Raw genomic sequence first — 13,748 nt, 5'->3', positions numbered from 1 at the left:
GAAACCAAAAATCTAGACAATACTTCTTAATACTGAAGTTTCACGACACCTCAACAGACGTTTTGCGTTGGTTACAAAGTCTCCTAATATAAAGAACTGTTCTAATGAACTAATATCTGCCCTCTAGTCTCAGCGCTAAATAAGAAAGTAAGTCATGAAGTGAGCGTATCTCTGCTGAACAAAGACCTAGTGGAGGTGGTTTGGTTTGGACTTCCTACAACATGTTTTGAAGTATCTGCACCTTGATTGATTGAATAACCAGAGTGTTTACTTGTTCAGGGTAGTGTGTTTAAAGGTCAAAAGAAGGGTTAAGGTGAAGCTCTAAGGCGGTACGTAAGTAGCTCCTGTCTATTAGGTGCAAGTGGGTCGCATAATACATCGTGATCATCCGACAGACGCACCACAACTAAAACTGTCACATGATTTCACTTCGAGAGATACAAGGAAAGCTTACGATTCAATCCAGAACCGACCTGCCCATTTGTGGGCTGTTCAGCTCGGGAGCAAGACGCGTGTGCTGCCACTCCAGGGCAGTACAAGTACCGCCTTATTGGCCGTAGTTCTGGGGCCTGGATGTGGTTTCAGGATATATTCGCAGCACACGAATGGAGCGGACATTCTAATTGCTGTGGGTGCCTTCCCACGCAGGTATCCTATACAATGAGGAAGTTGATGCATCAGTCAACCAAGCGACATCTTAAGGCACTGTTCTGGATTTGAGACTACTTACGTGAGATCAAGGGTCACGCAAACCAACAATGGCAAGAGATGTGAAACGCTTCATAGCAAACGAAAGGCGGTTATTGCGCAGTGCTCCAATCTAGGATACCTACAGGTATATTGGAAACGGCAATAAAAACTAAACGAGCAGCGATAGAAATACACCGTTTGTTGCAATATGCTTGGGACAACAGTACATTTTCGGGCGGACAAACTTTCGAAATTACAGTAGTTACAATTTTCAACAACAGATGGCGCTGCAAGTGATGTGAAAGATATAGAAGACAACGCAGTCTGTGGGTGCGCCATTCTGTACGTCGTCTTTCTGCTGTAAGCGTATGCTGTTCACAACGTGCAAGTGTGCTGTAGACAACATGGTTTATTCCTTAGAACAGAGGATTTTTCTGGTGTTGGAATTCCACCACGTAGAACACAGTGTTGTTGCAACAAGACGAAGTTTTCAACGGAGGTTTAATGTAACCAAAGGACCGAAAAGCGATACAATAAAGGATCTGTTTGAAAAATTTCAACGGACTGGGAACGTGACGGATGAACGTGCTGGAAAGGTAGGGCGACCGCGTACGGCAACCACAGAGGGCAACGCGCAGCTAGTGCAGCAGGTGAGCCCACAGCGGCCTCGGGTTTCCGTTCGCCGTGTTGCAGCTGCGGTCCAAATGACGCCAACGTCCACGTATCGTCTCATGCGACAGAGTTTACACCTCTATCCATACAAAATTCAAACGCGGCAACCCCTCAACGCCGCTACCACTGCTGCACGAGAGACATTCGCTAACGATATAGTGCACAGGATTGATGACGGCGATATGCATGTGGGCAGCATTTGGTTTACTGACGAAGCTTATTTTTATCTGGACGGCATCGTCAATAAACAGAACTGGCGCGTATGGGGAATCGAAAAGCCCCATGTTGCAGTCCCATAGTCCCTGCATCCTCAAAAAGTACTGGTCTGGGCCGCCATTTCTTCCAAAGGGATCATTGGCCCGTTTTTCAGATCCGAAACGATTACTGCATCACGCTATCTGGACATTCTTCGTGAATTTGTGGCGGTACAAACTGCCTTAGACGACACTGCGAACACCTCGTGGTTTATGCAAGATGGTGCCCGGCCACATCGCACGGCCGACGTCTTTAATTTCCTGAACGAATATTTCGATGATCGTGTGATTGCTTTGGGCTATCCGAAACATACAGGAGGCGGCGTGGATTGGCCTCCCTATTCGCCAGACATGAACCCCTATGACTTCTTTCTGTGGGGACACTTGAAAGACCAGGTGTACCGCCAGAATCCAGAAAGAATTGAACAGCTGAAGCAGTACATCTCATCTGCATGTGAAGCCATTCCGACAGACACGTTGTCAAAAGTTTCGGGTAATTTCATTCAGAGACTACGCCATATTATTGCTACGCATGGTGGATATGTGGAAAATATCGTACTATACAGTTTCCCAGACCGCAGCGCCATCTGTTGTTGAAAATTGTAACTACTGTAATTTCGAAAGTTTGTCTGCCTGAAAATGTACTGTTGTCCCAAGCATATTGCAACAAACGGTGTATTTCTATCGCTGCTCGTTTAGTTTTTATTGCCGTTTCAAATATACCGGTCATTTTAGAAACACCCTGTACAAGCCGTGGATCATGAAGACAAATCTGGACAGGTCCACTATTTCTACCATCATACGACTTCGCTCCAGTCACCCCTCTTCTCCTCAACATCTACGTCGGATCAACTTTACACTTCGCCGTCATGCGAGTATGATCCTGAGTCGGAAGATGATATCAACCACATTTTGTCTATGTGTACCAAATTTGACTTCGAACAGTTGGATTTTCCAAAGACATTGCTGAGTACGGCATACCACCTTCCTCAATCGGCTACTCCTCTTTTATTTACCAAAGACATTCGCATCAGTAAAATGATGGTTAAAATCCTTAAGAGTACTGGACACAACCTGTAGCTTTTAATAGTATCAATTATCTCTTTATCTGTCTTGCTTCTGAATATTTTTCAGGAATGGTGTGAATTGTAGCCCATCACAATTTTAACTATATTTTGAACTATCTGTCGCAAAGTATAGTGGACACAGCTGTGACATTTTGCGCTTTCTTTACTTGCAAATACACTACTGGCCATTAAAATTGCTACACCACGAAGAAATGCAGATGATAGACGGGCATTCATTGGACAAATGTATCATACTAGAATTGAAATGAGATTACATTTTCTCGCAATTTGGGTGCATAGATCCTGAGAAATCAGCACCCAGAACAACGAGCTCTGGCCGTAATAACGGCCTTGATGCACCTGGCCATTGGGTCAAACAGCTTGGATGGCGAGTACAGGGACTGCTGCTATTGCAGCTTTAACACGATACCACAGTTCATCAAGAGTAGTGACTGGCATTTTGTGACGAGCCAGATGCTCGGCCACCATTGACCTGACGTTTTAAATTGGTGGTTGATCTGGAGAATGTGCTGGCCAGGGCAGCAGTCGAACATTTTCTGTATCCTGAAAGGCCCTTACACGTCGTGAAACATGCGGTCATACATTATCCTGCTCAAATGTAGGGTTTCGCAGGGATCGAATGAAGGGTAGAGCCACGGGTCGTAACACATCTGAAATGTAACGTCCACCGTTGAAACTGCCTTCAATGCGAACAAGAGGTGACCGCGACGTGTAACCAATGGCACCCCATACCATCACGCGGGGTGATACGCCAGTATGGCGATGACGAATACATGCTTCCAATGTGCGTTCACCGTAATGTCACCAAACACGAATGCGACGATCATGAAGCTTTAAACAGAACCTGGGTTCATCCGAAGAAATGACGTTTTACCATTCGTGCACCAAGGTTAGGCGTTGAGTAGATCATCGCAGGCGCTCCTGCCAGTGATGCAGCGTCAAGGGTAACCGCAGCCATGGTCTCCGAGCTGATAGTCCATGCTGCTGTAAACGTCGTCGAACTGTTGGTGGAGATGGTTGTTGTCTTGCAAACGTCCCTATTTGTAGACTCAGGGATCGAGACGTGACTGCATGATCCATTACAGCCATGCGGATAAGATGCCTGTCATCTTGACTGCTAGTGATACGAGGCCTTTGGGATCCAGCACGGCGTTCCGTATTACGCTCTTGAACCCACCGATTCCATATTCTGCTAACAGTCATTGGATCTCGACCAACGCAAGTAGCAATGTTGCGATACGATTAACCGCAATCGCTATAGGCTACAATCCGACTTTTTTCAAAGTGAGAAACGTGATGGTACGCATTTATCCTCCTTACACGAGGCATCACAACAACGTTTCATCAGGCAACGCCGGGCAACTGCTGTTTGTGTATGAGAAATCGGTTGGAAAACTTTCCCCGTGTCAGGACGGTGTAGGTGTCACCACCGTCGCCAACCTAGTTTGAGTGCTCTGAAAAGCACACCACAACATCTTCTTCCTGTCGGTTAAATTTCGCGTCTGTAGCACGTCATCTTCGTGGTGTAGCAATTTTAATGGCCAGTAGTGTATGCTTTTCTGTATCCTTTTATTCATTTCTGTGTACATTGTAACTGTGTGTTATTGATGGCTGGATTGGTAGCCACTGGAGAAAAAAATAAAAAAAAATAAAAAATAAAAACTAGGACCGCCTCTCTCGCTGTCCTTCATGTTGTTGTTGTGTCTTCAGCTTTCTTGCCATCTCGGCTCTCGCTGTCCTTCATGTTGTTGTTGTGTCTTCAGCTTTCATGCCATCTCGGTATCTGACAGCAGGGGCTCGCAGATTTTTGGGGGCACGGATTAAGCACAGCTTCACTCTACGACAGCGCGGAGTCTCCGACAGATGTCCAAAGCGACGGCTGGCTGCACCAGCGTGACGGCAGCCGGACCGTCCTGCTTCGGGGCGCAACACTCACTCCCTACAACGCCAAAGCCAACACTAGCGAATTCTCCGCCGGGCGCTAATGTGCCACGATGGCCTTTGTGCAATGCGGGCTGAGCACGGCCTCTGCTAGGTAGCGCTGGGAAGAAGACAAGGTGAGTGTATAACTCTTGCTGATAAACGATTGTTAACTGAATGATGTCTCATTGTGCAATACGGGCTGAGCACGGCCTCTGCTAGGTAGCGCTGGAAAGAAGACAAGGTGAGTGTATAACTCTTGCTAATAAACGATTGTTAACTGAATGATGTCTCATTGTGCAATACGGGCTGAGCACGGCCTCTGCTAGGTAGCGCTGGAAAGAAGACAAGGTGAGTGTATAACTCTTGCTGATAAACGATTGTTAACTGAATGATGTCTCATTGTGCAATACGGGCTGAGCACGGCCTCTGCTAGGTAGCGCTGGAACGAAGACAAGGTGAGTGTATAACTCTTGCTGATAAACGATTGTTAACTGAATGATGTCCCATTGTGCAATACAGGCTGTGCACGGCCTCTGCTAGGTACCGCTGGAAAGAAGACACGGTGAGATTATAACTCTTGCTAATAAACGATTGTTAACTGAATGATGTCTCATTGCGCAATACGGGCTGAGCACGGCCTCTGCTAGGTAGCGCTGGAAAGAAGACATGGTGAGTGTATAACTCTTGCTAATAAACGATTGTTAACTGAATGATGTCTCATTGTGCAATACGGGCTGAGCACGGCCTCTGCTAGGTAGCGCTGGAAAGAAGACAAGGTGAGTGTATAACTCTTGCTAATAAACGATTGTTAACTGAATGATGTCTCATTGTGCAATACGGGCTGAGCACGGCCTCTGCTAGGTAGCGCTGGAAAGAAGACAAGGTGAGTGTATAACTCTTGCTGATAAACGATTGTTAACTGAATGATGTCTCATTGTGCAATACGGGCTGAGCACGGCCTCTGCTAGGTAGCGCTGGAACGAAGACAAGGTGAGTGTATAACTCTTGCTGATAAACGATTGTTAACTGAATGATGTCCCATTGTGCAATACAGGCTGTGCACGGCCTCTGCTAGGTACCGCTGGAAAGAAGACACGGTGAGATTATAACTCTTGCTAATAAACGATTGTTAACTGAATGATGTCTCATTGCGCAATACGGGCTGAGCACGGCCTCTGCTAGGTAGCGCTGGAAAGAAGACATGGTGAGTGTATAACTCTTGCTAATAAACGATTGTTAACTGAATGATGTCTCATTGTGCAATACGGGCTGAGCACGGCCTGTGCTAGGTAGCGCTGGAAAGAAGACACGGTGAGTGTATAACTCTTGCTAATAAACGATTGTTAACTGGATGATGTCTCATTAGTGTCCTGGCGCTCCACAGGACTCCATCTGTGCACCTCCACTCGTCTGTCATATTCTCCCATAGGAGACCGCATCTGATGAGATTCTACAGCTTTGTCTCATGCAGTGTGCGTAGTTAATAAGCAAATGGTGGCATCCCGAGCAAAATTCGAATCTTATGATTTCAGTATAAGGGAAGCTCGGCCACTTTATTAGCAGTGGCATTATAGTTTCACTGCAAGCTGCTGTCATCATGTGTACTTCCACCTACGTCCAACAGAGAACCACACGCCGACTCCATTTTCTCCGACGAGGTACTGGTGCACACAAGGAATGTAACTGCATGAATATGCCTCACGTGGTCTCCAACGTGGGGAGTAACCTTGCATATAACTCATTAAATTCGATTGGTAAACATATCTTGCGGTCACCACAAACACAGAGCAAACAGCAGAGATCTACTCCTTCGATCGGTATATAAATAGTGCCTCACGGTACACTGCTCTTCTAAATATTCATGAGTCGAGTTCAAACTATATCCAAGACCTACCACTTTCACGCTATTTACATCGTTATCATACTGCGATTACAAAAACTATTCGATCTACTGACACCAAGGTCTTTCCAATCTAGCTGGTGATTTTGGAGGCCTTTAACTGCAAACTGTTTTCTGAAACTCTGATAATATGGCAGCCTCGTAGAATTTGTTATGCATTAACGATTATTCTCCTATAGTTTCACTTCTCACTTCATCCCTCAAAGTTGTGCCGTTTAGGTGACGTTAAAATTTCATATGTGCACTATTTATTATTTCTTCATCATTTAGCAGAAAACTGCAAAATTCTCTGTCTTACAGAAGATAGGTATGCAAGACATATCAGAAAGACGAAATGCTCCCAGCCGTCAAAAGGTATGTAATAATTCCAGTTCTAAGGAATATAGGTGCTCACAGGTGTGAATACTACTGAACCACTAGGCGCTACAGTCTGGAACCGGGCGACTGCTACGGTCGCAGGTTCGAATCCTGCCTCGGGCATGGATATGTGTGATGTCCTTAGGTTAGTTAGGTTTAATTAGTTCTAAGTTCTAGGCGACTGATGACCCAAGAAGTTAAGTCACATAGTCCTCAGAGCCATTTAAACCATTTTAAAACTACTGAACTATCAGTCTGGATGCAATATGCTGACACGAATTATAACCCGACTTCGGGGAATAACTGTTGGGGTCCTGGCGAAATGTACAAACACGTGAGGCAATAATGATCCCACTATTTTGTTACCAGACAGGCTGAAGACTGGCGAACCTATGTTCATAGCTTTAGACAATGGAATACACTCTTTGAAATTCTGAACTTGCCAAGGGTGGAATACAGGGAGCAAAAAGCCATCTATAGCTTGTACAGAAGCAAGTCACTATTTGTAAGAAGGGAAGCACTAGTTGAAAAACGAGTCAGATAGGTTTTTACCCATCATCCGATGTTATCCAATTTATCGACTGAGCAAGCAGTAAAGTGAAACAAGGAGAAATTTCGAAATGGAATAAAAGTTCAGAGAGAAGAAATAATACTTTGAGGTTTGCTGATCACACTGCAGTGACATGAGGACTGCTAACAGCAGGAAAAGCGTTTCTAGAAAACAGAAATTTGCTAACGTCGAATACAAATTTGAGCGTCAGGAAATATTCCCTGAAGGTATTTGTATGGAGTGTAGCCATGTATGGAAGTGAAACAAGGACGATAAACAGTTTACACAAGAACAGAGTGGAAGTGTTTCAAATGTGGTGCCACAGAAGAGAGTTCAAACTTAAATGGGTGGATAGAGTAACTGATGTGGAGGTACTGAAGGTAATAGGGGAAAAAAGAAGTTTGAGGCATAACTTGACGAAAAGTAGGTATCAGCTGATGGGACACTTCCTGATGAATGGAAGGATAGCCAATCTGTTAAAAGCAGGGAAGGTTGGGAGGTAGAAACTGTAGAGGGAGACCAAGGCTTGAATACAGTAGGCAGGCTCAAATGGTTGTAGGTTGCAGTACTTAAGCAGAAAAGATGAGGCTTGCACATGATAGACTACTGTGGAAAACTGCATCAGACACATTCTTGCAATGAAATGCACAACATCTGTATAAAGGTGTAGGATTTGATATGAAACTGAGGAATCTGAATATTATGTCAGACTTTATTTGTTTAATAATGTTTCTCTTTGATACTTAATTCAATTATATTATGTTTTAATGATCTCTTCTCTATTTCTGTTGGGTGTGGAATTTCCAAATGTACACTCGTACTCAAAAGTATCCGAACGACCTGAATTGCATTTCGCCTGATTCGCATGCAACCCACATAACGCAGCTGTCTAGCAGGTCCTCTAATCGCTCCTTGAAACAGTCGTTTGACAATTGAAAATGGATCCAGCAAGTCACCACTAGAAAACTCGGCTCTGTATCGCAATAACTCAATATGTAAAGTAATACCACGATACTACAAATATCAGGAAACACCTTATCACAGATAAGACTGTCCTTAAGGCTTGTAATCTCAGATTTATTGCAATAAATGACATACCGTTGTTGACTACACACAAAGAGACGTCAGCTACAGAAATTTGCTTCACCAGCATCTCGTAATAACATACTTGAACTTCGAGTGAACTCTCGAATAGTTCAGTGTCTCACTGGGAGTCAAAAACGTCAGATATCGTTAATGTTGACAACGAATGAAAACGCATTAAAAATCAAAATTATTATCCATCAGCAGATAGGTGTTCTCATGCTAGAGCTTAATAATACATAATGAAAACATTAGTGCCGGGCCAGCATTTGAACCCATTCACGCGCAATATGTGGAGATGTTGAGGAATCTGCAGTTTTGAACAAACAACAAATTTTAGTCGAGCTGTATCTCTCGGAACAGGATAGTTCAATCATTTCGTTCCTTTTTCCAAGACTGCAATCTTCTCTAGCTCACCTCCAAAGGTAAGTATGTGGGTCAGATTCCTGAACTAGTACAAAAACATTCATAATTTCATTTCAAACCCTATCACGTGCACACCGACCTGTTAGTGAAAATTAGCGTGTATTTTTAATGTCTGTTCATGTGTTGCCAACAATTTCTGGTCAATCACGCACACATCTTACTGTTGGTGAGTAAGCAATTGATCTTAAGCTATATTCGTGGACGATAAAGAACAGCGAAAGGAGGTCGGTTCTATTGTCGCTCAGGCACAAAAATTTGTATCCTTATTTTAGATTCAAACAATTAGCAGTGGGTAGAAAACCCGATACGTAACATTTCATTTTACTTAGTTAACAATCTGATTACGTGTTGGCTTCGTTCATCTTTAAATGCATACACGCTTTGTTACTTCTGAATGGAGGTATATCAGACATCTTTCGTGGTTAGTTGACAGGGATGAAAGGGTTTATTACAAAAACTGTCGTCTTTTGTTTTCAAGTTTAGAGTTTGTTGGTGATATTGGCGAAAATTTCGGTAATTCATGACTCTTCACGGATAGTCAGCAATATGACTGATTAGATTAGGTTGGATTAATACTTGTTCCATTGATCATGAACACGACACTTCGTAATGATGTGGAACGTGTTATTTTAATGAAAGATTTCTTTACATACCGGTATTCAATTTCTTTACAACAATTTTTTACCCTCTCTCTCATTCTTCTTTATCTTTATTTCTGTCTCTCTCTCTCTTCTCTCTCTCTCTCTCTCTCTCTCTCTCTCACACACACACACACACACACACACATCCTTTTTCTATTTTTATTTGTTTGGTGTGCTCGAATATCGGCGAGGCACGGAAACGTCCGTGAATGGGATTTTTAGGTTTGAGTACAGTTACGAAAGAAATATAAAAACAACTATGAGAGTTACTGATTTATGATGCTTAGTTTGCAGTCAGTTCTGAGTGTTATTAGTAACTACGCTCCAGTCCCTAAACGTGGTTACAGAAACGCGAATCTGACGTATTACGTATTCCAGGCCGTCGCAGCTGCCTCTTGGAAAGGCCAGCTGTGGTCTCTTCCCAGCCCGCTGTACGAACACTTCGGTTCCTCTTATTCCTGCTAGTACTGTAACTGAGATTTGGCAACAAGGCAAGGTATATTTGGCAACTCTGTGATCGACGAGTTACTTCCTGGTGTGCACGGAATTAAGCCTCAAAGTTCACTTCATTTTTCCTGTCATTTCAAATGAACTTGCCCGCATCTTGTGGTCGTGCGGTAGCGTTCTCGCTTCCCACGCCCGGGTTCCCGGGTTCGATTCCCGGCGGGATCAGGGATTTCCTCTGCCTCGTGATGGCTGGGTGTTGTGTGATGTCCTTAGGTTAGTTAGGTTTAAGTAGTTTTAAGTTCTAGGGGACTGATGACCTAAGATGTTAAGTCCCATAGTGCTCAGAGCCATTTGAACCATTTGAATCAAATGAACAATCTGAGTTATTATCGCTTCAGGTGTAACAAAAGATTGTAAATTTACGGTTTTCAGCCCAGGAAAGTCATTGCATGTGTAAATCGCAACTAAACGCGTCTTTTAAGTAGTGGTTTACGAGTTCTAGACACCATTGGCCTCGTAAAAGAAGTGGGAAACGCATACCTCTTTGTTAGCTGTGTGGTGACGTGCTGACCCCTGAAAACGTTTCTGATATGGTTCACGGTTCCAGTCTCGCTGAATGTAACGTGTCTAGCCCCTCTGTGAAAGAGCTACAAGCAGTCAGATCAAACATCGATAAGGAAATCGCTAGAAAATACTTTCAGCTCATAGTGAAATGGTGAAAATCTTGCAATGCTGCACAACAGGTCACGCCTCGTTCCGCTGCTGTGCAAGCAAATTTTGGGTCTCTAGGAATACATAACTTTATTAATGAAATGCCACATTTTCATACCTGTTGAGTATGACACAGCATACCATTTATACACAGACCGAATCGAAATCTGAGTGAGTAGTATTTTCCTAATTCGTGTTGATAGAGACACGCTTGTGTACATATACTCAGTTTTATCAAAACAGACTTTCGTCGTAAGGTTATCGTGGATAGTTTTATTTCATTTCTTTTAATACAGTGCATAATTTTCGTAAGGTTTCTTTTAGTGTTGTTAAAACAATACTAATCATGAGAGAGAAATAAATCATGTTAAAACAATACCAAACGTGAGAGAGAAATTAATCATCAACGATATATGCGAATTCTCTGATGTGATCTATAACAGTCTGACATTGCACATGCAGTTTATTGATTACATGCATGTAAAAAACTTGTTCTCAGTTAAAGCTGTCAAACAAGGTTTGAAGATGAATAAAATGCCGCTACTAGATGACAGCTAATGTAGAAAATACTTTTCTGACTATTTTGGCACGATGCGCTCTCCCCATACATAATACAAAAGTTTCGAGATGCATCAGCTGCCTAGCCGTCTATTAAACCTAAAAAGAACAATATGTTGCAGAAGGTAACACTTTTTCCACATGCGGCTATTTTGTGTTGAGAAGTGAAGGTAATTATGTTCAAAGTTCCATTAAATTAGTAACTTCAGCAGAGAGGAGAACTGCGTTGTAAAAAATGTAGCAGCGAATGAAATGGAACTCGCGACATCTTGTCTACGGTGCGTGACACTTACCGCGACGCTACTAGCTGTCATCCACCTACGCCACCTCGAGAAGTCATAAATAATTAATCTAGAACTTCCGCATTCCACAGTGCTGTGAGATAATGCATATGGCCGGATCTAGACTTCTGAGCGACAGACAGTTACAGCTTTTCTTTTGCACTGCACGACGTTTTCAACAAACAGGTAGCGCAGTAGAGTAGCTCAAATGGAAAGGAATACTTCCTCGTTAAATTTCTGCATCCTACACTGTTGGCAGTTCTGTGTAAGTGGTTACAAAATAGAGTCGAATGTATGCACTGGGTAGCCGAGGCAGCTAGTTCATGGCGATTCGCTAAACCAAGTAAATGAATGTACTGAACATGCTGCAAACCACTACAGGGAGCCTGTGTGTCAGAACTGTCATCCAGTGTGCCGCAACGGTGTTATGAAAGAAAAATGAATCTTACAGCAGATGATTTGGTGGTCTGTTGGATTGATGACGGTTTTCTATGATGATCCTCTGGGTTCGATTCCAACTTCTGCTAATGAGTTTTAATAGGGAGAGACAGATTCTATTCTCTTCTAGCTAAGACAAATGAAGATGGTACAATGGCATTGTGGTCCGAAATTCACATTAAACATGATATTCCTTCTCTACCAAGTAGTCGTTAGGTTCCACCACAATAAAGTCAGGAGTGGCGAAAAAATGGTTCAAATGGCTCTGAGCACTATGGGACTTAACATCTGTGGTCATCAATCCCCTAGAACTTAGAACTACTTAAACCTAACTAACCTAAGGACATCACACACACCCATGCCCGAGGCAGGATTCGAACCTGCGACCGGAGCGGTCACGCGGTTCCAGACTGAAGCGCCTTTAACCGCACGGCCACAGCGGCCGGCGGAGTGGCGAAATGTGGGAACTCTGTCACCAGTAACCTTTATTATACTAGTTATTTTTTTATAGTGTCGAAACAAACGCTATGTACGGTCACAGGACCCTTGTTCAATCTTTTATTTGAACTTCTGTATGTCGATAAAATTGGTTCTGAACTTGGAATGACACTCAGACCGCCCTTAACGCGGAATTAGCTCCCTTCGTGACAATACAGCTCGACTACAATTTGTTGTTTCTTCAAAACTGCAGATTCCTCAACATCTCCACATATTGCGCGTGAATGGGTTAGAATGCTGGTCCGGCACTAAAGTTTTCATTATGTATTATCAAGCTCTAGCATGAGAACACCTATCTGCTGATGGATAATAATTTTGATTTTTAATGCATTTTCATTCGTTGTCAACACTAACGATATCTGACGTTTTTGACTCCCAGTGAGACACTGAACTGTTTGAGAGTTCACTCTAAGTTCAAGGATGTTATTACGATCTACTGGTGAAGAAAAATTCTGTAGCTGACGTCTCTTTGTGTGTAATCAACAACGATATGTGTGGGGTTCGATTCCCCGTCAGCATTGAACGCTTCCTCATATTATTTCTAGTTCAAACATGCTCACATGTCGCTGCTGATGTAACAAACCCATATTTAACGTCCATTTTCTCTAATAAATAACAGCGATAGTTTTCGGGTTGGAGTCCTGGGAAGGGAAAAATTAATGTTTCTTCTCGTCATTTCAGTTAAAACATCTAGCTACTGCCGAGAAAGTCCGATATGTCACACTTGACTGTGCTTCGATAACAATCCGATTAGGTTCTGGGTTCGAATCCCTGTCCACCACAAAGCTTTACATCACGGCATTTCATGTAACTTACTTGTGAAGAAGCAATATTTAACATCTCTCGTAGTTCGTTAACGGGAACAACAGGTGCTGGGCAGGAATTCGCGTCCGTTAAAAATGTTTACGTTCTGTAATTTAAAGTAGATATTTGCTAACTTATACTGTCTAAAATCGAGTTATATCACTCTCTGTATGCCTAGTCAGGAATGACTGTTAGTTTCCGTCAGTCACGAAATCTTAGTCTGCATGACCTGGGTTTGAATCCAAATGCAGAACGAGACGGTTCGTCGTGTCATTGGAAGTTCATACATATTCTCAACTAGCTGCTCGTGAATAACTTAAATTTTTAATGTCATTTTGTGTTCAATAACATGTACGGTATGTTACTTTGAAGACGAAATCATGAATACGACGAACTAAATACGTTCATTACCTGTCTGACGTAACAG

The sequence above is a fragment of the Schistocerca cancellata genome, unplaced genomic scaffold (assembly GCF_023864275.1).
Source record: "Schistocerca cancellata isolate TAMUIC-IGC-003103 unplaced genomic scaffold, iqSchCanc2.1 HiC_scaffold_1106, whole genome shotgun sequence".
NCBI lineage: Eukaryota > Metazoa > Arthropoda > Insecta > Orthoptera > Acrididae > Schistocerca > Schistocerca cancellata.
This window is presented reverse-complemented; position numbering follows the sequence as displayed.